Source organism: Mesoplodon densirostris, chromosome 10 (assembly GCF_025265405.1).
Source record: "Mesoplodon densirostris isolate mMesDen1 chromosome 10, mMesDen1 primary haplotype, whole genome shotgun sequence".
Classification (NCBI taxonomy): domain Eukaryota; kingdom Metazoa; phylum Chordata; class Mammalia; order Artiodactyla; family Ziphiidae; genus Mesoplodon; species Mesoplodon densirostris.
In genome coordinates, this window is record NC_082670.1 from 46,713,292 (window position 1) to 46,736,340 (window position 23,049).

The following is a 23,049-nucleotide window of genomic DNA, read 5'->3' on the forward strand; positions in this document are numbered from 1 at the left end:
AATGCCATTGGTAGTTTGATAGGGATTGCATTGGATGTATAGATGCTTTGGGTAGTAAAGTCATTTTCACATTGTTGATTCTTCCAATCCAAGAAAATGGAATATCTCTCCATCTGTTTGTATCACCTTTAATTTCTTTCATCAGTGTCATATTTTTCTGCATACAGGTCTTTTGGCTGCTTAGGTAGATTTATTCCTATGTCTTTTATTCTTTTTGTTGCAGTGGTAAATGGGAGTGACTCCTTAATTTCTTTTTCAGATTTTTCATCAGTAGTGTATAGGAATGTAAGAGATTACTGTGTATTAATTTCATATCCTGCTACTTTACCGAATTCATTGATCAGCTCTAGTAGTTTTCAGGTAGCATCTTGTGATTCTCTATGTATAGTATCCTGTCATCTGCAAACAGTTACAACTTTACTTCTTTTCCGATTTGGATTCCTTTTATTTCTTTTTCATCTCTGATTTCTGTGGCTAAAAATTCCAAAACTATGTTGAATAAGTGGGCAACCTTGTCTTGTTTCTGATCTTAGTGGAAATGATTTCAGTTTTTCACCATTGCAGATGATGCTAGCTGTGGGTTTGTCATATATTGTCTTTATTATGTTGAGGTAAGTTCCCTCTATGCCTACTTTCTGGAGGGTTTTTATCATAAATCGGTGTTGAATTTTGTCAAAAGTTTCTCTGCATCTATTGAGATGATCACACGGTTTTTCTCCCTCAATATATTAACATGGTGTATCACATTGATTGATTTGCATGTATTAAAGAATCCTTGCATTCCTGGGATAAACCCCACTTGATCATGTTGTATGATCCGTTTAATGTTTGGTTGGATTCTGTTTGCTACTATTTTCTTGTGCTGTTGGATTTTTGCATCTATGTTCATCAGTGATATTGTTCTGTAGTTTTCTTTTTTTGTGACATCTTTGTCTGATTTTGGTATCAGGGTGGACTTGTTGAATGAGTTTGGGAGTTTTCCTTCATCTGCTATATTTTGGAAGAGTTTGAGAAGGGTAGATGTTAGCTCTTCTCTAAACGTTTGGTAGAATTTGCTATGAAGCCATCTGGTCCTGAGCTTTATTTGTTGGAAGATTTTTAATCACAGTCTCAATTTCAGTGCTTGTGACTGGTCTGTTTATATTTTCTATTTCTTCCTGTTTCAGTCTCGGGAAGTTGTGCTTTTCCAAGAATTTGTCCATTTATTCCAGGATGTGCATCTTATTGGCATATAGTACCTGTAGTAATCCCTCATGATCCTTTGTATTTCTGCAGTGTCAGTTGTTAGTTCTACTTTTTCATTTCTAATTTTATTGATTTGAGTATTCTCCATTATTTTTTTGATGTGTCTGACTAGTCCTTTATCAGTTTTATTTATCTTCTCAAAGAACAAACCTTTAGATTTATTGATCTTTGCTTTTGTTTCCTTCATTTCTTTCTCATTTATTTCTACTCTGATCTTTTTGAGTTCTTTCCTTCTACTAACTCTGGGTTTTTTTGTTCTTCTTTCTCCAATTGCTTTAGGTGTAAGGTTAGGTTGTTTATTTTAGATATTTCTTGTTTCTTGAGGTAAGATTGTATTGCTATAAACTTCCCTCTTAGAACTGCTTTTGCTGCATTCCATAGGTTTTGAGTCATCGTTTTTTCATTGTCACTTTTTTCTGGATATTTTTTGATTTCCTCTTTGATTTCTTCAGTGATCTCTTGGTTATTTAGTAGTGTGTTGTTTAGCCTCCACGTGTTTGTATATTTCACAGATTTTTTTCCTGTAATTGATATCTAGTCTCATAGCATTGTGGTCCCAAAAGATACTTGATGTGATTTCAATTTTCTTAAATTTACCAAGGCTTGATTTGTGACCCAAAATATGATCTATCCTGGAGAATGTCCCATAAGCACTTGAGTAGAAACTGTATTCTGTTGTTTTTGGATAGAATGTCCTGTAAATATCAATTAAGTCCATCTTATATAATGTGTCATTTAAAACTTTTGTTTCATTTTTTATTTTCATTTTGAATGATCTGTCCATTGATGAAAGTGGGGTGTTAAAGTCCCCTACTATGATTGTGTTACTGTCAATTTCCTCTTTTATGGCTGTTAACATTTGACTTATGTATTGATGTGCTCCTATGTTGGGTACATAAATATTTACAATTGTTATATCTTCTTGGATTGATCCCTTGAGCATTATGTAGCGTCCTTGTCTCTTGTAGTCTTTATTTTAAAGTCTATTTTGTCAGATATGAGAATTGCTACTCCAGCTTTCTTTTGATTTCCATTTGTATGGAATATCTTTTTCCATCCCCTCACTTTCAGTCTGTATGTGTTCCTAGGTCTGAAATGGGTCTCTTGTAGACACCATATATATGGGTCTTGTTTTTTTACCCATTCAGCCACTCTGTGTCTTTTGGTTAGAGCATTTAATCCATCTACATTTAAGGCATTTATCAGTATGTCTGTTCCTATGTACATTTTCCTAATTGTTTGGGGTTTGTTATTGTAGGTCTTTTCCTTCTCTTGTGTTTCCCACCTAGAGAAGTTCCTTTAGCATTTGTTGTAAAGCTGGTTTGGTGGTGCTGAATTCTCCTAGCTTTTGCTTGTCTTTAAATGTTTTCATTTCTCCATCGAATCTGACTGAGATCCTTGCTGTTTAGAGTAATCTTCATTGTAGTGTTTTCCCTTTCATCACTTTAAATATGTCCTGCTACTCCCTTCTGGATTGCAGTTTCTGCTGAAAGGTCAGCTGTTAACCTTATGGATATTCCCTTGTAGGTTATTTATTGCTTTTCTGTGGCTGCTTTTATTATGTATTTTTTGTATTTAATTTTTGATAGTTTGATTAATATGTGTCTTGTTATGTTTCTCCTTGGATTTATCCTGTCAGGGACTCTGCACTTCCTGGACTTGATTAACTATTTCCTTTCCCATATTAGGTAGTTTGCAACTATAATCGCTTCAAATATTTTCTCAGACCCTTTCCTTTTCCTGCGACCCCTATAATTTGAATGTTGGTGCATTTAATGTTGTCCCAGAGGTCTCTGAGACGGTCCTCAATTCTTTTCATTCTTTTTCATTTATTCTGCCCTACAGTTATTTCCACTATTTTTCTTCCAGGTCACTTATCCCTTCTTCTCCCTCAGTTATTCTGCTATTGATTCCTTATAGAGAATTTTAAATTTCATTTATTGTGTTGTTCATCATTGTTTGTTTGCTCTTTAGTTCTTTTTGGTCCTTGTTAAACATTTCTTGCATTTTCTCCATTCTATTTCCAAGATTTTAGATTATCTTTACTATCATTACTCTGAATTCTTTGTTGGGTAGACTGCTTATTTCCTATTCATTTGGTCTGGTGGGTTTTACCTTGCTCCTTCATCTGCTGTGTGTTTTTCTGTCTTCTCATTTTGCTTAACTTACTGTATTTGGGGTCTCCTTTCTTCAGGCTGCACGTTCATAATTCCCATTGTTTTTGGTGTCTTCCTCCAGTGGGTATGGTTGTTTCAGTGGTTGTGTATGATTCCTGCTCCAGGGGACTGGTGCCTGTGTTCTGGTGGGTGAGGCTACATCTTGTCTTTGTGGTGGGCAGGACCACATCCAGTGGTGTGTTTTGGGCTGTCTGTGAACTTATTATGATTTTAGTCAGCCACTCTGCTAATGGGTGGGGTTGTGTTCCTGTCTTGCTAGTTGTTTGGCATAGGGTGTCCAGCACTGTAGCTTGCTGGTCATTGAGTGAGCCTCGTCTTAGCTTTGGGAATGGGATCTCTTAGAGAGTTTTTGCCGTTTGATATTATGTGGTGCCGGGAGGTCTCTGGTGGAACAATGTCCTCAACTCATCTCTGCCACCTCAGAGGTGCAGGCCTGACACCCGGATGGAGAACCAAGACTCTGCCTGCCACCTGACATGTCTTCCTAAAGCCAGGCCACCTGCAGCAGCCTGACCAATGGAATATTCAAATTGGAAATGCTTCCTTAGCACTGGGTGCTAGAGGAGATCTCCTTTGCTCCATACCAGAAATACAAAAGCATGGACAGCTCCCTTATATGTTCTAAAGACTTCTGACAAGAGCAAAAATTCAATTCAATGGAGGGAAGGAAAGTCTTTTCAACTAACAGCAGAGAAGTAATTAGCTATTCATATGGAGAATCTTGATCTTTACCTCTAATGTGTGGTTTTTATTAATCTGAAGTGACTCCTCCACTTTCTCTTTCCCTTTCTGTCAACTGAAGCAGAAGACTCTGAGCCTTTAGAACTGGGTAGTACTCCTCAACACTGTCAAGGTTTTCAAAAATGAGGAAAGTGTGAGAAATTGTCACAGCCAAGAGGAGCCTATGGAGACATGAAGACTAAATGTAATGCTCTATCCTTGGCTTCCTGCAGCCACCTGGGCCCACATCCCTTGCAAGCATTGGCTCCTGGGCCCAAGGTTTCCAGATACCCAGAAGGGGGAGGGAACCAGAAATACATAGAATCTTAAGAGACTATTGTGAATATTTATAGGTCAAATAATTGGATAACCTAGAAGAAATAGATAAATTTCTAGAAACATACAACCTACCAAAACTGAATCAAAAAGAAAAGGAAAAGCACAATAAGCAAATAATAAGAAGGGGATTGAATCAGTAATCAAAAACCTCTCAACACAGAAAAGCCTAGGTCCACATAGCTTAACTGGTGAATTCCACCAAGTGTTTAAGGAAGAATTAACACCAATTCCTCTCAACCCCTTCCAAAATTGAAGAGGAAGGAGCACTTCCAAACTAATTTTATGAGGCCAGATTATCCTGATCCCAAATCCAGATAAGGACACTACAGTAAAAATATAGACCAATGTCCCTGATGAATATAGATGTAAACATTCTTAGAAATATTAGCAGACCTAATTCAACAACACATTAAAAGGTTTATATATCATGGCCAAGGGAGACTTATCCCTGGATGCAAGGATGGTTCAAAATATGCAAATCAATCAATATTATATACCACATTAATAATAAAGGATAAAAACCATATGATCATCTCCACAGATACAGAAAAAAAAAATTTGGAAAAATAAAATATTCTTTCATGACTAAGACCCTCAACAAATTGTGTATTGAAAGAACATACGCAACATAATAAAGGCCATATATAAGTCTACAGCTAGCATTATATTCAAAGGTGAAAAATTCAAAGCTTTTTCTCTAGGATCAGGAATAATGTCAGGATGCCCACTCTTGTTCAACATAGTACTGGAAGTCCTAGCTAGAGAAGTTAGGGGAAAAAAGAAATAAAAGGAATCCAAATTGAAAAGCAAGAAGGAAAATTGTCATTATTTGCAATGATATGATCTTATATATGGAAAATCCTAAAGACTCAACCAGAACACTTGAAACTAATCAATGAATTCAGTAAAGTTGCTGGATATAAAAATCAACATGGGGCTTCCCTGGTGGCACAGTGGTTGAGAATCTGCCTACCAATGCAGGGGACACGAGTTCAAGCCCTGGTCTGGGAAGATCCCACAAGCCGTGGAGCAACTAAGCCCATGAGTCACAACTACTGAGCCTGTGCGCCTGGAGACTGTGCTCCGCAACAAGAGAGGCCACGACAGTGAGAGGCCTGCTCACCGCAATGAAGAGTGGCCCCCGCTTGCCACAACTAGAGAAAGCCCTCACACAGAAATGAAGACCCAACACAGCCAAAAATCAAATAAATAAATTTATAAAAGATCTGAAACAAATCTTCATGAAGTGAAGGTCCGTATAAGGTCAACAAGACTTTGTCTTTGAGATCTGTTTATAAAAAAAAAAAAAAAAAATCAACATACAGAAATCAGTGGTGGTTTTATACACTAACAAAGGAACAGCAAAAAATAAATAAATAAATATATCTCATCAATCATTCACAACAGCATCAAAAGCAATAAAATACTTAGGATCAAATTTAACCAATGAATAAAAGATCTATACAATAAAATTTACAAGACCTTGATGTAAGAAATTGAAAAGATGCAAGCCATGTTCATGGATCAGAAGAATTAATATTGTAAAGTGTCCATTCTACCCAAAACCATCTATTGATTTGATACAATCCCTATCAAAATTCCAATAGCATTTTTCACATATATAGAAAACACAATCCTAAATTTTGTATAGAAACACAAAAGATCCCAAATAAGCCAAAGCAATCATGAGAAAAAACAGGGCCAGAGGCATCATACTTCCTGATTTCAAGCTAGTATACTACAAATCTATAGTAATTAAAACAATATGGTACAGGATAAAAGTAGACCTTAAGGCCAATGGAACAGAATAAAGAGCCCAGGATTAAACCTCCACATGTATGTTCAACAAGTGAAAAGCCAAGAAAACACTCAGTGGGGAAAGGAGAGTCTCTTCAACAAATGGTGTTGGGAATACTGGATAACCATACACAAAAAAATGAAATTGGACCCCCATCTTACACCACTCACAAAAAATAACTCAAAATGGATTAAAGACTTGTACATAAGACCTGATACCATGAAACTCCTAGAAGAAAACAGTGAAGAAAATCCTTGATATTGGACTGGCAATTATTTTCCAGATATGACACCAGAAGCCTCAGGCAACAAAAGCAAAACTCAACAAGTGAGACTTCATCAAAATTAAAAACTTCTTCATAGCAAAAGGTACGATGAAGAAGCAGCAACCTACAGAAATGAAACAGCAACCTACAGAATGGGAGAAAATATTTGCAAAACATGTATTGGATAAGGGGTTAATATAGAAAGTATATAAAGATCTCATACCATTCAATAACAATAAAATAAGCAATCTGGTTTAAAAAAATGGGCAGAGAAACGAAATAGGCATTTTTTCAAAGAAGACATCTAAATGGCCAACATGTAGCACAGTGAGATATTATCTCACACCTGTTAGAATGGCAGTCATCAAGAAGACAAGAGTTAACAAGTGTTGGCAAGGATGTGGAGAAAAGGGAACACTTGGGCAGCATTGTTGGTGGGAATGTAAATTGGTTCAGCCACTATGGAAAACAGTATAGAGATTACTCAAAAAAAATTAAAAATAAAACTACCATATGATCCAGCAGTTCCACTTCTGGCTATATATCCAAAGGAAATGAAAACAGAAGTTTGAAGAGCTATATACACTCCCTTGTTTATTGCAGCATTATTTACAGTAAAGACATGAAAATAACCGAAATGTCCATCAATGAATGAATGGATTAGAAAGTTGTGGTATATTTACACAATGGAATATTATTCAGCCACAAGAAAAAAGGAAATCCTGCCACTTGTAACAACATGGATAGACCTTGAGGACTTCATGCTAAGTGAGATGTCAGACAGAGAAAGACATATACTGTATGATATCACTTAATATGTATAATCAAGAGAGCCAAACTCATAAGAACAGAGAGCTGAATGGTGGTTACCAGAGGCTGGGGGTGGGGGATTGAGGATGGGTTGTTTAAGGGGACAAACTGAGAAGTAGTAGATATGTAAGGCCTGGGGAGCCAATGCAGAGCATAATAATCATAGTCAACAGTACTGTGTTATAAACTTCAAAGTTGCTAAGAAACTAGGCATTAATTGTTCCCACCACAAAAAAGAAATGATAATTATTTGATGATATGGGGGTGCCAACTAATGCTAAGGAGGTAATCATACTGCAATATATAAATGTATCAAATCAACATGTTGCATACCCTAAACTTACACAATGCTATATTTCAATTTTACAAAATGAACACTTTGCCTGGAGATGTTTTCCCTACTCAAGGCATGAGATATTTCTTATTTCAGGGAAAAGACTGAAATCCCCTCTACCAATTTAGGCACTTTTATCTTAAGTAGTTACGTGTGTGTGTGTGTGTGTGTGTGTGTGTGTGTGTGTGTGTCCATTACTGACATGCTATCATCAGGTTATTTTGTGAGGTCATTGAGCTGTTCTTACTTAGGATAAAATTATGTTAAAATGGGGCAATGTTAGATAATGCATATGAGGTTTAAAAAATGAGGGAGGGACTTGGCATTTCCTAAAATGAAACAGACAGGTCAGAGAGCAGCAGTGGAAAGGAAAGAGCACAGTATATTTGGGAACATGTCCAGTGCTTGCCAACTGCCTTAATATGTGTGTGGAATGAACATGATTGAACCTTAAAGATCAGTTACCATTTTTCTTTATAAACAGGCATGCTCATGCTTCTTTCATTTCTTGCAATAAAAGGCATCGAGCTTATATATCCTTGTGGATAAAAATGGAGATATGTGCTAATTACTAGAGAAATGCAAATCAAAACCAAATGAGGTGTCACCTCACACTGGTCAGAACGGCCATCGTTAAATAACAAAGGCTGGAGGGAGTGAGGATAAAAGGGAACACCCTTGCACTGTTGGTGGGAATGTAAACTGGTTCAGCCAGTTTACTATGGAAAATAGTATGGAGGTTCCTCAAAAAACTAAAAATAGAGTTGCCGTATGATCCAGCAATCCCACTCCTGGGCGTATATCCAGACAATAATTTGAAAAGATACATGCACCCCTATGTTCATAACAGCACTATTTACAATAGCCAAGACATGGAAACAACCTAAATATCCACTGAATGGATAAAGATGTGGTATACACACACACACACACACACACACACACACACACACACATATATATACACATACATATATACACATAATGTATACCTTTATATATATACTGTATATCTTTATATATATAATGAATATATTTATATATACAGTAGCATATTACTCAGCCATGAAAAAGAATGAAATAATGCCATTTGCAGGAACATGGACGGACATAGAGATTATCATACTAAGCAAAGCCAATGAAAGACAAATATCATATGATATTGCTTATATGTGGAATCTAAAACATGACACAGTTGAATTTTTCTAAAAAAAAGAAAGAGATTCACAGGCATAGAAAACAGACAAGTTGCCAAGAAAGAGGAGGAATGGTGAGGGAGGGAAGGATTGGGAATTGGGGATAAGCAGATGCAAGCTATTATAAAAGGATGGATAAAAAACAAGGCCCTGCTAGATAAACCATAATGGAAGAGAATATGTAAAAGAATATATATTTATATCTATCTACATATACATATATATATATATATATATGAATCACTTTGCTATAGAGCAGAAATAAACACATTGTAAATCAACTATACCTCAATAAAATATTTTAAAATGGAAATATGAATACTTATTTTATTGGGTTTTGTTAAAAATAAGTGAAATAATACACATCTCAGACACATGGGATGGGCTATTATGCACCTGGGAATCCTGTAGTGCTGTATGTGGCAGGGTATGTCATCTCAGGCTCAACAAACATTTCCCCCTTCACTCAATTTCCTTCTTGCCTTACCCAAATGCAACATTGACACAGCACACTGAGTTTTTCTTCTTTTTATGGTAAAAATATATTCAGCTAGATATCTTTGTGCTATAGTTTTTAACATCTTTATTGGAGTATAATTGCTTTACAATGGTGTGTTAGTTTCTGCTGTATAACAAAGTGAATCAGCTATACATATACATTTATCCCCATATCCTCTCTCTCTTGCAGCTGCCTCCCACCCTCCCTATCCCACCCCTCTAGGTGGACACAAAGCACCAAGCTGATCTCACTATGGTATGTGGCTGCTTCCCACTAGATATCTATTTTATGTTTAGTAGTGTATATGTGTCCATGCCACTCTCTCACTTCGTCCCAGCTTACCCTTCCCCCTCCCCAGGTCCTCAAGTCCATTCTCTATGTCAGCATCTTATTCCTGTCCTGCCCCTAAGTTCTTCAGAACCATTTTTTTCTTTTTCTAAATTCCATATATATGTGTTACAATATGGTATATGTTTTACTCTTTCTGACTTACTTCACTCTGTGTGACAGTCTCCATGTCCCTCCACCTCACTACAAATAACTCAATTTCATTTCTTTTTAAGGTGAGGTGATATTCTATTGTGTATATGTGCCACATCTTCTTTATCCATTCATCTGTTGATGGACACTTAGGTTGCTTCCATGTCCTGGCTATTTTAAATAGAGCTGCAATGAACATTGTGGTACATGACTCTTTTTGAATTATGGCTTTCTCGGGGTATTTGCCCAGTAGTGGGATTGCTGGGTCGTGTAGTAGTTCTATTTTAGTTTTTTAAGGACTCTCCATACTGTTCTCCACAATGGCTGTATCAATTTACGTTCCTACCAACTGTGCAAGAGGGTTTCCCATTCTCCACACCCTCTACAGCATTTATTGTTTGTAGATTTTTTGACGATGGCCTTCTAACTAGTATGAGGAGATAACTCATTCTAGTTTTGATTTGCATTTCTCTAATGATTAGTGATGTTGAGGATCCTTTCATGTGTTTGTGGCAATCTGTATATTTTCTTTGGAGAAATATCTATTTAGGTCTTCTGCCCATTTCTGGATTGGGTTGTTTATTTATTTTTTTTATATTCAGCTGTATGAGCTGCTTGTACATTTTGGAGATTAATCCTTTGTTAGTTGCTTCATTTGCAAATATTTTCTCCCATTCTGAGGGTTTTCTTTTTGTCTTGTTTATGGTTTCCTTTGCTGTGCAGAAGATTTTAAGTTTCATTAGGTCCCATTTGTTTATTTCCATTTCTCTATGAGGTGGGTCAAAAAAGATCTTGCTGTGATTTATGTCAAAGAGTGCTCTTCCTGTAGTTTCCTCTAAGAATTTTATACTGCCTGGCCTTACATTTAGGTCTTTAATCCATTTTGAGTTTCTTTTTGTGTATGGTGTTAGGAAGTGTTCTAATTTCATTCTTTTACATGTAGCTGTCCAGTTTTCCCAGCACCACTTATTGAAGAGGCTTTTTCTCCATTGTATATTCCTCACTCCTTTATCAAAGTTAAGGTGGCCATATGTGTGTGGGTTTATCTCTGGGCTTTCTATCCTGTTCCATTTATCTATATTTCTGTTTTTGTGTGAGTACCATACTGTCTAGATTACTGTAGCTTTGTAGTATAGTCTGAAGGCAGGGAGACTTATTCCTCCAGCTCCGTTTTTCTTTCTCATGATTGCTTTGGCTATTCCAGGTCTTTTGTGTTTCCATACAAATTGTGAGATTCTTTGTTCTACTTCTGTGAAAATTGCCATTGGTAGTTTGACAGGGATTGCATTGAATCTGCAGATTGCTGTGGGTCATTTTCACAATGTTGATTCTTCCAATCTAGGTACATGGTATATATCTCCATCTGTTTGTAATGTCTTTAATTTCTTTCATCAGTATCTTACAGTTCTCTGCATATAGATCTTTTGTCTCCTTGTGTAGGTTTAATCCCTGGTCTTTTATTCTTTTTGTTGCAGTGGTAAATGAGAGTGTTTCTTTAATTTCTCTTTCAGATTTTTCATCATTAGTGTATAGGAATGCAAGATATTTCTGTGCATTAATTTTGTATTCTGCTACTTTACCAAATTCATTGATTAGCTCTAGTAGTTTTCTGGTGGCATCTTTAGGATTCTTTATGTATAGTATCATGTCATCTGCAAACAGTGACAGTTTTACATCTTCTTTTCCAATTTGTATTCATTTTATTTCTTTTTCTTTTCTGATTGCTGTGGATAGGACTTCCAAAACTATGTTGAATAAGTGGTGAGAGTGGACTTCCTTGTTTCGTTCATGATCTTAGAGGAAATGTTTTCAGTTTTTCACCATTGAGAATGATGTTTGCTGTTGGTGTGTCGTATATGACCTTTATTATGTTGAGGTAAGTTCCCTCTATGCCTACTTCCTTGGGGATTTTAATCATAAATCAGTATTGAATTTTGCTGAAAGCTCTTTCTGCATCTATTGAGATGATCATATGTTTTTTATCCTTCAGTTTGTTAATATGGTTTATCAAATTGATTGACTTATGTAAATTGGGGAACCCTAGCATTCCTGGGATAAACCCCACTTGAGCATGGTATTTGTTGAGGATTTTTGCATGTATGTTTATCAGTGATTTTGGCCTGTATATTTCTCTTTTTTGTGACATCCTTGTCTGGTTTTGCTATCACCATGATGGTGGCCTCATAGAATATGTTTGGGAGTGTTCTCCCCTCTGCTATATTTTGGAAGAGTTTGAGAAGGATAGGTGTTAACTCTTCTCTAATTGTTTAGTAGAATTCACCTGTGAAGCCATCTGGTCCTGGGCTTTTGTTTGTTGGAAAAATTTTAGTCACAGTTTCAATTTCAGTGCTGTGATTTGTCTATTTATATTTCCTATTTCTTCCTGGTTCAGTCTCGGAAGTTGGTGCTTTTGTAAGATTTTTTCCATTTCTTCCAGGTTGTCCATTTTATTGGCATATAGTTGCTTGTAGTGGTGCCTCATGATCCCTTGTATTTCTGCAGTGTCAGTTGTTACTTCTTCTTTTACATTTCTAATTCTGTTGATTTGAGTCGTCTCCCTTTTTTTCTTGATGAGTCTGGCTAATGGTCTATCAGTTTTGTTTATCTTCTCAAAGAACATATTTAGATGTTATACTTATTGTGGAGGTGCTCTGCCAAATTATTGCTTTTCCATAAATTTCCGTGATTCCTTATTTCCATATCAAATAAGTTAAAACCAGGAGTGTCATAAGATCGTCCTAAAACTTATGATTTTCTATTCTGTGAGTAATGACTTTTCCTTCAGAAATCGTCCTCTCCAGAGTACTGGTTTACTGGTATCAAGAACAGTTTGAGGCTTTATTCTGTGTTGTTTCCACACTTATTTACAAACTTTCTCTAAGGGAACAATACAAATGCTTTCAGAAAAACAAGTATAAATTTATTGAATTTCTCTCACCTATAATAACTTCAGAATGTTTAAGCAGACCATGTATAATTGAATTTTCCAATTAAAAATAATATAACATGCATTTTAAATAGCTCATCATTTTTTAGATGAAGTTCAACATTAGGACTTTTTAAAAATTTATGTTCATGGTTTTTTTTTTCAACTTATTTTCTGAATAAGTAAACAAGTGCAAGTGAAATGAAATCTTCTCCAGTAAATCAGGTTTGCCATTTAGAGCCAGCCCAAATCCTCAGACCTTTAATAGAGTTTGGCCAGATTTGAAAGACAGCATGATCTGTGTGAAGACAAAGTTAATTAAAACTGAAATGACAATCCTTTGCACACATTCTGCTTCCTTTAGGCTGCTTGTGTTCATTTAATTTTTGTTGATTAGCCAAATCCTAACATTATGATGCCCATTAATTTGTTGTCTGCCAGTTTATCATAACTTGAGGCTGAAGTGTGCTACCAGGGGAAATGAAAGAGCTCTTATACTTTCCAAAATAGTTTGGTGTTTTAGAAATGCTGAAGTTACTACCTTGGAGCAAGTGGCTTAGCGACTTCATCTGTACTTAGAAGGAGAGCTGGCTAACTTTTGGGGTACCTGTAAATACTAGCAGACTAAACAAAATTCTTATCTAAAATGAAAAAAGAGAATTAGGACAGTAAGTCCATTTTAATAGTGTTTTTATAATATTTTAAATTATGAGTTGAAAGAAGGTAAGAATTATTATTAAAACTGCTATTTTTGTGATGTATTTTGAAAAGTACTATATGAGAGGAATAGGCATAGCATTTTAACTTTTGTGTTTTTAAGAAGCACATAACGGATGGAGTTACACACAAAAAATGGATACAGCAGTGTGGGAGTATGAGTCTTTTGGGGTAACAGTGTTAGCTGTGTTGGTTATATCATCATCATAGTTATAAACATTGCTGACCTGCATATACAGAAGATATTTAGTTAAGAAAGTTGTGTTTTCCATTTGAACAAGAAATACTGACTATTCTCTTATGCTTTTTCCTTTGAATTCTTTGAAAGCATTTGAATACTTTGCTCAAACTATTTATATGCAAAATTATTGTTTTCATTAATATTTTAGAAAGTTGCTGAGGGTACTCTATTACCCACAAACTGAGTCTTCATCTTAGCCACACAACAGTCATTTATTTACAGCCAGTATTATTATACCTATTTTATAGATGGATGCAAACCATCCACCACCGGCTGATTAAGTAATTCTCTTAAAGTCAAACACTAGACTGCATTTTATGTTGGACTCTAAATAGTATTAGAAAGGATATTAACCCTTGTGGGCCATATGTGCCAGTTATAAAATGAGGCTAAGGGGTGGGGGAAGCTAAATTTCCATCTTTGTAATTTATGGAAACGTACAACATTCAACAAATCTCAATTTGGAGCTTTGTTTAACAGTTCAAAAATCAGGAAATATTAATTAAATGCTTAATATATATAAAACACTGTGTTAACAATGAGGGGCAGAGATTAAGATGAAAACCCACAAAGAATCTACCTGTCAAAACTCACGATCTTGTGAAAGAGAGATACAAGGTTGTACTTACAAGCAGAATGTAGTTCAGATAGTACATGCTCATGGCCAGCTGGAGTGCACATGAACTGCATTTACTCTTTCATCTAAAACAACAAAAAGCACACAAAATATATGAAACAACAGTTTCATGACACTGGACATTAGGGAGTAAAGGACAGTGATCTTTGAGAAATAGGGAAAAAAATAAGCTGAGTCCTGACTTGCCCCGGTTCACAGCCTCGAGAGTGTTTCCAGGCTGTGACATGGTGAGAAGGGATTCAGGGGAACTCAGAAAACTCCCTCAACTGAGAAGACAGAGCTGAAAGTCTGGAGGGACCAAGGCAGCCAGAGATTGTAGTAGTACTGGACAGGAGAGAGATGCACAGAGAATTCTAGGATCCACAGGATATTTATTAACATGTGTGTGCAAAGAAAAATAACTGAGTTTGGGAAGAAGATCACCACCTAAAAGCATCAGTGATCAGGAATTCCCTGGCAGTCCAGTGGTTCGGACTCCATGCTTTCACTGCTGAGGTCCTGGGTTTGTGTTCAACCTCTGGTCGGGGAACTAAGATCCCGCATGGTGTGGAATGTGGACAAAAAAAAAAAAAAAAAAAGCATCAGTGGTAATAGTGCCAACATTGAAGCAGGACAAGAATAGTGCCTGTTCCCAATTTGCATACTGGAAAACATAATTTATTATTCATGGGACATTGAGTAGAGTACATGCAAAGATCTTACTTAGTAATGTGGAATAATGAGCCCTATGCTGAGCACTTCTCTGGTCCCACCTAACAAATACTAGAAGCAAGAGGAAAGAAAAAGAAATGCTTTTAATATAGTTAAAATCCCAGAACAAAGCTCTAGAGTATTTATATAAAAACAAAAATGCATAATATCTAAAAATGTGAAATTCACAATGCATGGCATCCAATCAAAATACCAGGTATGCAAAGAAGTAGGAAAACATGACACATAATAAAAGAGAATAACTAATCAAAACTTACCCATAATTCACACGTTAGAATTATAAATAAGGACACTAAAACAATTGTTATAACTAAATTATAGTTGTTTAAAATGTAAGGAGGAGACATGAAAGACACAAGAAAAGAAATAAATCAAACTTCTAGATATGATAATTACAAAATGTCAGATGAAAAACTGTATGGGATTATTAACAACAGGTGAGACATTGAAGAAAAGAGTCTTCCAATGATCAGTTACAAAGATTTGTAAAAACCATGAGCAATGTCCTGTGGAAGGTAGTTTGTGGATTTGGTGTTTTCAAACAATAGGACTTCATTCTCTCAGAGTTCTAGAGGCCAGAATTCTGTAGGGTTTAATTTCCTCTAGAAACTCTGGGGGGGAATCTTTCCTTGCTTCTTCCAGATTCTGGTGGCGCCAGAATTCTGCATCACTCCAGTCTCTGCATCCTTGCTCACATCATATTCTGCTTTGTGTGTGTGTGTGTGTCTGTGATTTCCCTCTGTCACTATCAAGCACTTGTGATGATATTTAGGGTCCACTCAGGTAATGAAGAACAATCTCCTGATCTCAAAGGTACTTAATTACTTCTGCAAAGTCCTCTTTCCAAATGAAGGAACGTGTATAGATTCCTGGGATTAGGACATGGACATCTCTCTGGGCGTTAGCAGCCTACCACACCATTTTACAACATGTTAAGTGTAGGGCGAGATCACAGACTGGAAACCTTTTCTGCATGTCTGCTCTATCACCATCCTCGCTCCTGTCTCCATACATTCTTCTCTTTCCATATAACCCTGGGGAAGAAAATAAAAGTCCCAACACTACACACATATAAGCAAAAGATCCACAATTTGTTTAGCATGACCATTATTGACTGTGGGGCTGACCAAGAGTTACAATTTTTTCTCTGCTTAAAGATGTTTATATCCATTTTACTGGACAGTTTTACCTGTCCAAAATATCACCCTCTTCTTTCTGAGAAGTGCTCATGTAGTTTGCAGGGTGTCAAATCATTCAAGTCATGACCCCTTACCCCCTCCCCCTGCAATAATGAAAGGTACAAAGAGGACCATGTGATGTATGCTGATCACAGTTCTTCTTTGGGAGTTTGAAAGCTGAAGCGGAGAGAGAAACTTTCTTCTCTCTTTGGTTAGCCAATTAGCTAAGTAATGTGACCATAGAGCAGCTGGTGGGTATGTTCTCTGCTGAGTGGAGATGCCTGAAAGACAAAGAGAGATGAGAAATTGAAAGAGTAGAAGACAAAGGAAGAGACAGAGAGAGACAGGGGGACAGAGTGAAGAAGAAGGACATGAATGGTGTGTTTATTGCATCTTTAGGGCTGCCTCCTAACAATAAATGGAATAATCTATGTAAAGTGTTTGCACAGGTCCCAAAATATGTCACTCAAAATTAGTTTACTATACTATGACATAATGTAAAATTATATATTTGTATATTTTGGGTTGTATATGGTTATAATAGCAAAAACATTATAATTAATACCATTGCTTACCTTGTTTTTGATACAGACATATTATTACACAATTTATATGCAATGCTACTCAAGATAAAATCAGAAACAAAGGAATTTGACCTTGGAAAGAACTATAACATTTGGCAAATTGGACTATCCCTGTGACAATTTATTGCCTCTTAGGTTTTTTTTTTCCTCTTTTGATTGTAAATGAGAAGAGACGAAGTTACATTTTGGTGAACAAGGAAAATATGAGAGAGGGAAATACCAAAACATTAACAGCTTAGAAAGGAGCGATAGAGCTAGAATCACAAGAGGGATTTGTCTGGGAACACTTGATTGCTTTCCAAAGAGGTGAGATAGAGATGGTGAACAGAATACCACTGGTGGATTAGCAAGGTGAGTGGCGTAACTGACAGTGAAGAACAGCATAAGTTCAGAAAGACAAAGCCCACAGTGTACTGCATGCTAGAAGAGTCTTAATCAAGGAAGGTTAATAGAAATCCAAGCAGAAAGAGCCTGAACCTGTAGACTGTGGCTTGTTCCCCTTGTGCTTCTCTGTATTGACTGATTGTGTATAAGCCTCACCACCATCATTCTGCTTCTTTCATTTCTGTTAGCATTTGTCACTGGAAAAAAAGTAAGTCTTTATTCATTGACCTCAGATTTAAGGATATCACAGACTTTGAAACACTGACCTTTCATCTCTTGTGAGGTTTTTTTAAGTCCCTCTTTTCTTCTTCCTATATTTAAGTTACTCCTTGTGACAATAATGTTGTTTGTTGTTGTTGTTCTTCTAAAAAAAAGGATAAAATCACACATAAAATGTTTCTGGTGTCTTCTACTCTTTTCCACACAGCAATCTTGTATATTCTTAAAATAACTCTTCATGATAAATTTTTGTGAGTGTTGAAAGCCTCCTTAAGCATAAAGCCCAGAAGTCACTTGTTAGTTTATAAAAAAACAATAAGGAATAGAGCAGAACTGACAACATAAGATTCTACTTTAAAATAGCAGTTTTTAAATCATCAAAGATTCCGGCATATGAGTCCTTTGTTGATTCTTTAAAATGATAATAAGAAGGATAAGTCCGGAGTCAAGAAGTATTTTTCACTTTACCTAATTTCATTGTTCATTACTGTTGTTTGGATGTTTGCATATTGGAATTTTCTCAGAACTGTTAAAGCTTATTGTGACATTAATTGTTTCTTCATTGTATTTTCAAATACTCTCAAGGAAGTAGTCTACAGAAAATGTCTTCCAGGCTCCCAATCCATCCCATTCATTGGAAAGCAACATCACTCAAAATCACAAAAGAGAAAATCAAAGGTAATTTCCACAAGGGGACAAAGATAAAGGGGGAGTGGATGGCAGATTCAAAATACATATTCCTTTTGCTCTCAAAGTGACATCATTTATGAAATCTAAGTCCTTTGTTTTTTTTTCTCCATCTATGGTTAAGTTATGAACTTGATACTGACCAGGGTTCTTGGCCTTCCCCAATCAATAGAAATTGACTAGAGGCCAGACAAGAAATTCAGACAAGTCTTTATTGGGGCCCCTGCTGCATCGGGGGAGTGACAACAAACAATAGGTTCCCCTGCTTTCTTGCTCACTGAGCGAGTGAGCTTGTTCCTTATATGGGGTGAAGATAGGGATGTGTTCAGGGGTCAGCCTGGAGGGGTAGCTTAGGTGGTTTTCCCACCCCTTAGGTGGTGTTGTGTGCAGGGGGCATGTGCTGTACCCTGCTTTTGCTCTCAACCCCCTGCTTTTGCTCTAGGATCTTCAAAAGTGGCAGTTGGGTTTTTTGGGTCTCTTTTGTCTAGAATTTGTCCCAGCTGCACATGGACACAGTTATTTTTAGTCCCATACAGTTTCTTTGTATTTTGTTGCTCGAGGAGAGGTGTGTACAGGTGCAAGCACTGCAGCACTGCAGCAAAGGGTCCCAGGTCCCAGCCTGTCTCATTCTCCCCTGAGAGACTCTACACCCGTACTCTTAAGGAATAAGGGGCTGAAGGTCTCTTCTGACACTTCTTCCTGCTGGACAGGGGCCACAGAACCTAGCCTGCCCCAGAGGTGTAGAAGTACCTTTCTGACTGTCTCAAGGACCTGTAAGGACCTGGGCCACTCTCCACTGGAATGGGCTGAATTCCTTGAGCCATCACGAGCCTTACTTCAAACTGTTGGAGCCTAGAAGACACAAACTCAATAAAAAGGTTAAAAACAATGGCTAGAAAGGAAAACAGCAACAGCCATTTAAGGGACTTTCCTGGCAGTCCTGTGGTTAGGACTCCGTGCTTCCACTGCAGGTAGCCTGCATTCGATCCTTGATTGGGGAACTAAGATCCCACAAGCTGTGCCGCATAGCCATAAAAAAAAAAAAAAAAAAAAAAAAAAAAGACTAACAACAATAGCCATTAAAGGGCCTAGAAAGGGAAGGAACCAGGTTAACTTTGGGAGGGCTTCCTTAACTGTTGACAAGACAGGGGAGACGATGTTACTCCTGCCAAGAAGCCATTCTGCTTGGGTATATATCTTTGTTAATCTCAGGGTTAAAGTTGAGTATGTCTCTCTATTTTCAGAATGAAAGGTCTGGACCTATTGGTCCCAGGTCTACTTCTTGGACCAAAAAGTCTTAGTCACAAGTTTACAACAGTAGGGAAGACAACGCAGTACTAAAAAAATTATGGCATAAATCAATATGACTGAAAAGGGTAATAAGAAAATAAAAACCTCTTGTCAGAAAGTTTTCTAAACCTTGTGGGTTCCAAGAGAACAAATTAGAGAACTGTTTTCAGTTTCCCTGCCTGTATTGATTAGCGAGGATTGGTGGTTAATTGTCTGCTGAAGCCAAGTGGCTTGTTGAATTTTGTCAATGTTGGTTTCTACATGGTATGTGCATCAGGGCTACTTTCTTTGCCTCTCCATCTGCCCTGTTGTTCTCTTGGGTAATTTGAGAAGTTTCCTTTTGGTGCACATGGCAATGAATGACTGCTACTAGTTCTGGGTTTTGAGCCATTTCTATGAGGTGTAAAATCTCAGCCCCATATTTTAAAGGGGAATTTTTGCATTTTAAGGTCCTCTTTCTTTCCAGACAGCTCCATGGGCATGCAAAACAAGGAAGGCATATTGTATATATATTTATAATTTTCCTTTCCCTAAGGTTAAGGCTCAAGTTAGGGCTGTAAGCTCAACCCTCTAGGCAGAAGTGTTGGGTGACAAACGTTTTGCTTCCATAACACTATGAACACTCACAATAGCACACCCTGCCTTCCTGACTCCATCTTTAACAAAACTACTGCCATCAATATGCTATTCTTCCTCAGTGTTTTCTATGGCCTGGTCTGTTTGATCAGGCCTGCAGGCATAAGCCAGGTCAAGGGTTTCAAGACAGGAATGTGTTAGTTCTGGGCTTTCTGCAGGCATTACTGTAGCTGGGTTGAGGGTGTGGCAAGTTTTGAGGGTTACTTCTGGACAGTCAAGGAGTAAAGCCTAGTACTTAGTAATGCAGCCTCCAGTTAACCAGTGGTGGCCTTTAATCTCCAAATCCCTTGTACTTGATGAGGGGTCTGGACTTCCAGCAGCTATTTAAAGGTAAGCTTGTTAGCTTCTTCCACTAATAAAGCAGTGGCAGCTACTGCCCAGAGGCAGCCAGGCCAACCTCAGGCCACGGAGTCTAGTTGTTTGGAAAAATAGACTATAGGCTGAGGAACTTCTCCTAGCTTTTGTACAAGGACCCCCAGAACTGTTCCCTGTTCTTCAGCTATGTACAACACAAATGGCTTTTTTTTTTTTTAATTGGGGAGACCCAGAGCAGGAGCTCTGGTGAGGGCCTGTTTGATATTATTAAAAACTTTTTCTTGTTTTCCAGTCCAAAGTAATTGTTCTGTATTTGGGCCTTTAGTGGCTTTGTATAGAAGCTTAGCCATTCGTCTGAATCCTGGAATCCAAATTCTTCAAAGTCCTGCCATGCCTAAGAAAGTACAAAGTTTTATTTTGTCTTTTGGGAGCTTAGGCCTAATATAGCTTATTTTCTATCTGGCGATAACTGTCTACTTCCAGGGTTTATAATATATCCCAGATATATAACTTGTTGTTTTGAGATTTGTGCTTTTTTTTTTTTTTTTCCCCTGGGAGGCACTGTAACCCTGGGTCCCAAGGAAATTAAAGACTTCAATGGTATTCTGATCTGAGGCCTCCATGGTGGGACTACATATTAATATGTCTACATATTGTAGAATGGCCCTTCTTTTAGGTGTATTTCCTTTAGCTCTTTTCCTAGGGCCTGGACGAACAAGTGTAGGCTGTCTTAAAATCCCTGGGGGCAATACCATACAGGTATATTGTTGCATTTGGTCATAGCGGGGGTTAGTCCACTCGAAGACAAACAGATACTGTGATGAGGGATGAACTGGTATGCAAAAGAAGGCATCCTGAGGTCAAGCACAGTAAAACATTTGGCATCTCCAGGAATCTGGACTAATATATTATAAGGACTGACCACAAGGGTATGTATAAGGACCACTGCATCATTTACTGATTTAAGGTCTTGTACCATTTGATATTTCCCATTTGGCTTACAACTGGCAGAATAGGGGTTATTGCATGGAGACTGACAGTGCACTAAGAGGCCATGTTTTAAGAATTTATCTATGAGAGGTTGCAAACTTTTTTTGCTTCCAACTTTATGGGGTACTGTCTCTTGTTAGGATAAGTGACTTCTGGCTTAAGGCTAATTTTTACAGGTTAGGCATTTATAGCCTTCCCAGGGATTCCTTTGTCCCAAATTGCCGGGTTTACTGTGTGTAGAATATGGTTGGGAATAGACCCTTGTTCTTCCAGCTGATTTGTCTTGGTCAGAGTCAAGAAAAGGGACTGCTTGGGCCTCCTAATTGTAATGTGGTTCCAAGGGAGCCCATAAAGTCTCTCCCCAGTAGTGGGGTAGGACACTCAGGCACAATCAAAAAGCCATGTGAGATCAAAAGCTGTTTAAATTGGCAAGTGAGAGGCCCAGTGAGGAAATGGGTGTGAGGCTTTCTGTTGACATCAGTCACAGTACAGCTTTTGGAGAAAAGAGGTCCATCATGAGAGACCAGGAAAGAGTAAGTGGCTCCCATATCAATTAAAAAAATGGTTTTCTTACCTGCCACATCAAGGACCATGCAGGGCTTCTTGATGGAGATAGACATCTCATGGGGGGGAGTCACCAGAATCCCCTAGCCACCTCAGTCATCCAACTTGGCCATCTCAGAAATGGGAGCCCCCCTTCCCCTTCAGGATGGAGGGCATTCCCACTTCCAATGACCGGTTTGTTTGCAGACTGGGCATGGGCCAGAGAGCTCTTGTTGGCACTTTTGGGCCCAGTGGTCAGTTGGCTTACATTTGAAGCATCCCCCCTTGCTGGCTTTACCTCCAGGAAGATGGTTAAACTTCCTTGGCCCCCTTGGGTTCTCCTGAGGTTTCAAGGCATGGCTGACATCTATGGCCATGAGTTTAGCTTGAGCCCTGGCCTGCTTGTTTTCATGTCAGGTTCTCTCCTCTTCCTCAGCTAGATCTCGATTATTAAATACCCCAAAGGCCACCTCTAGAAGTTGGGGCATTGGGGTTTGTGAGCCTAATTGTAACTTTTGGAGTTTCCACCTTATATCAGGGGTAGACTGGCTGATAAAATGTTTTCCCAGCAGGGATTGACCCTGGGGAGTGGATGGTTCAATGTTAGTAAATTTTCAAAAAGCCATCCCTGAAGGAGGGCTGGATTTTCTTTTTCTTCTTGGTTCACTCCTTTACCCTTTGGCTTTTTGATATACTTTCTCATCCCTTCTAATACACATTGGATCATGTGCTTCCTGCCTTCTGTTCCATCTCGGGAATTATAATTACAACAGGACTTCTGATTTGGGACTGGGTCTCCACCCTTAACAAAATGTTGAGATTGGCAAGCTGGCTACCGTGCCCCTGGGCTGCTGCCCCAAATCTGTTTTTCCTCAGGGTTACAGCAAGTAGACAGGACTATTTGGACATCCTTCCAAGTTAAATCAAAGGACTGAGTTAGGGCCTGAAACCCTTCAGCAAACATACTACAGTCTTCAGAAAATTGGCCCAGTCTCTTCTGCTTTGGGCTAAATCAGTTAAAGAGAAGGGCAAATGTACTCTAATTGTCCCTTCACCATTTGCCACTTCCCTAATAGGGCCTATTTTTCCTGATCCTGGGTGATAGGAAGTTCCACTATGAGTTACCCT

At 37.8% G+C, this 23,049-nt stretch overlaps 1 protein-coding gene across 2 annotated transcripts in view; it reads left to right on the plus strand.

Annotated features, from left to right (window-relative positions):
* The window catches only part of KHDRBS2 (KH RNA binding domain containing, signal transduction associated 2), a 657,141-nt gene that overhangs the window by 531,884 nt on the left and 102,208 nt on the right, over nt 1-23,049 (plus strand). The window lies entirely within an intron of this gene.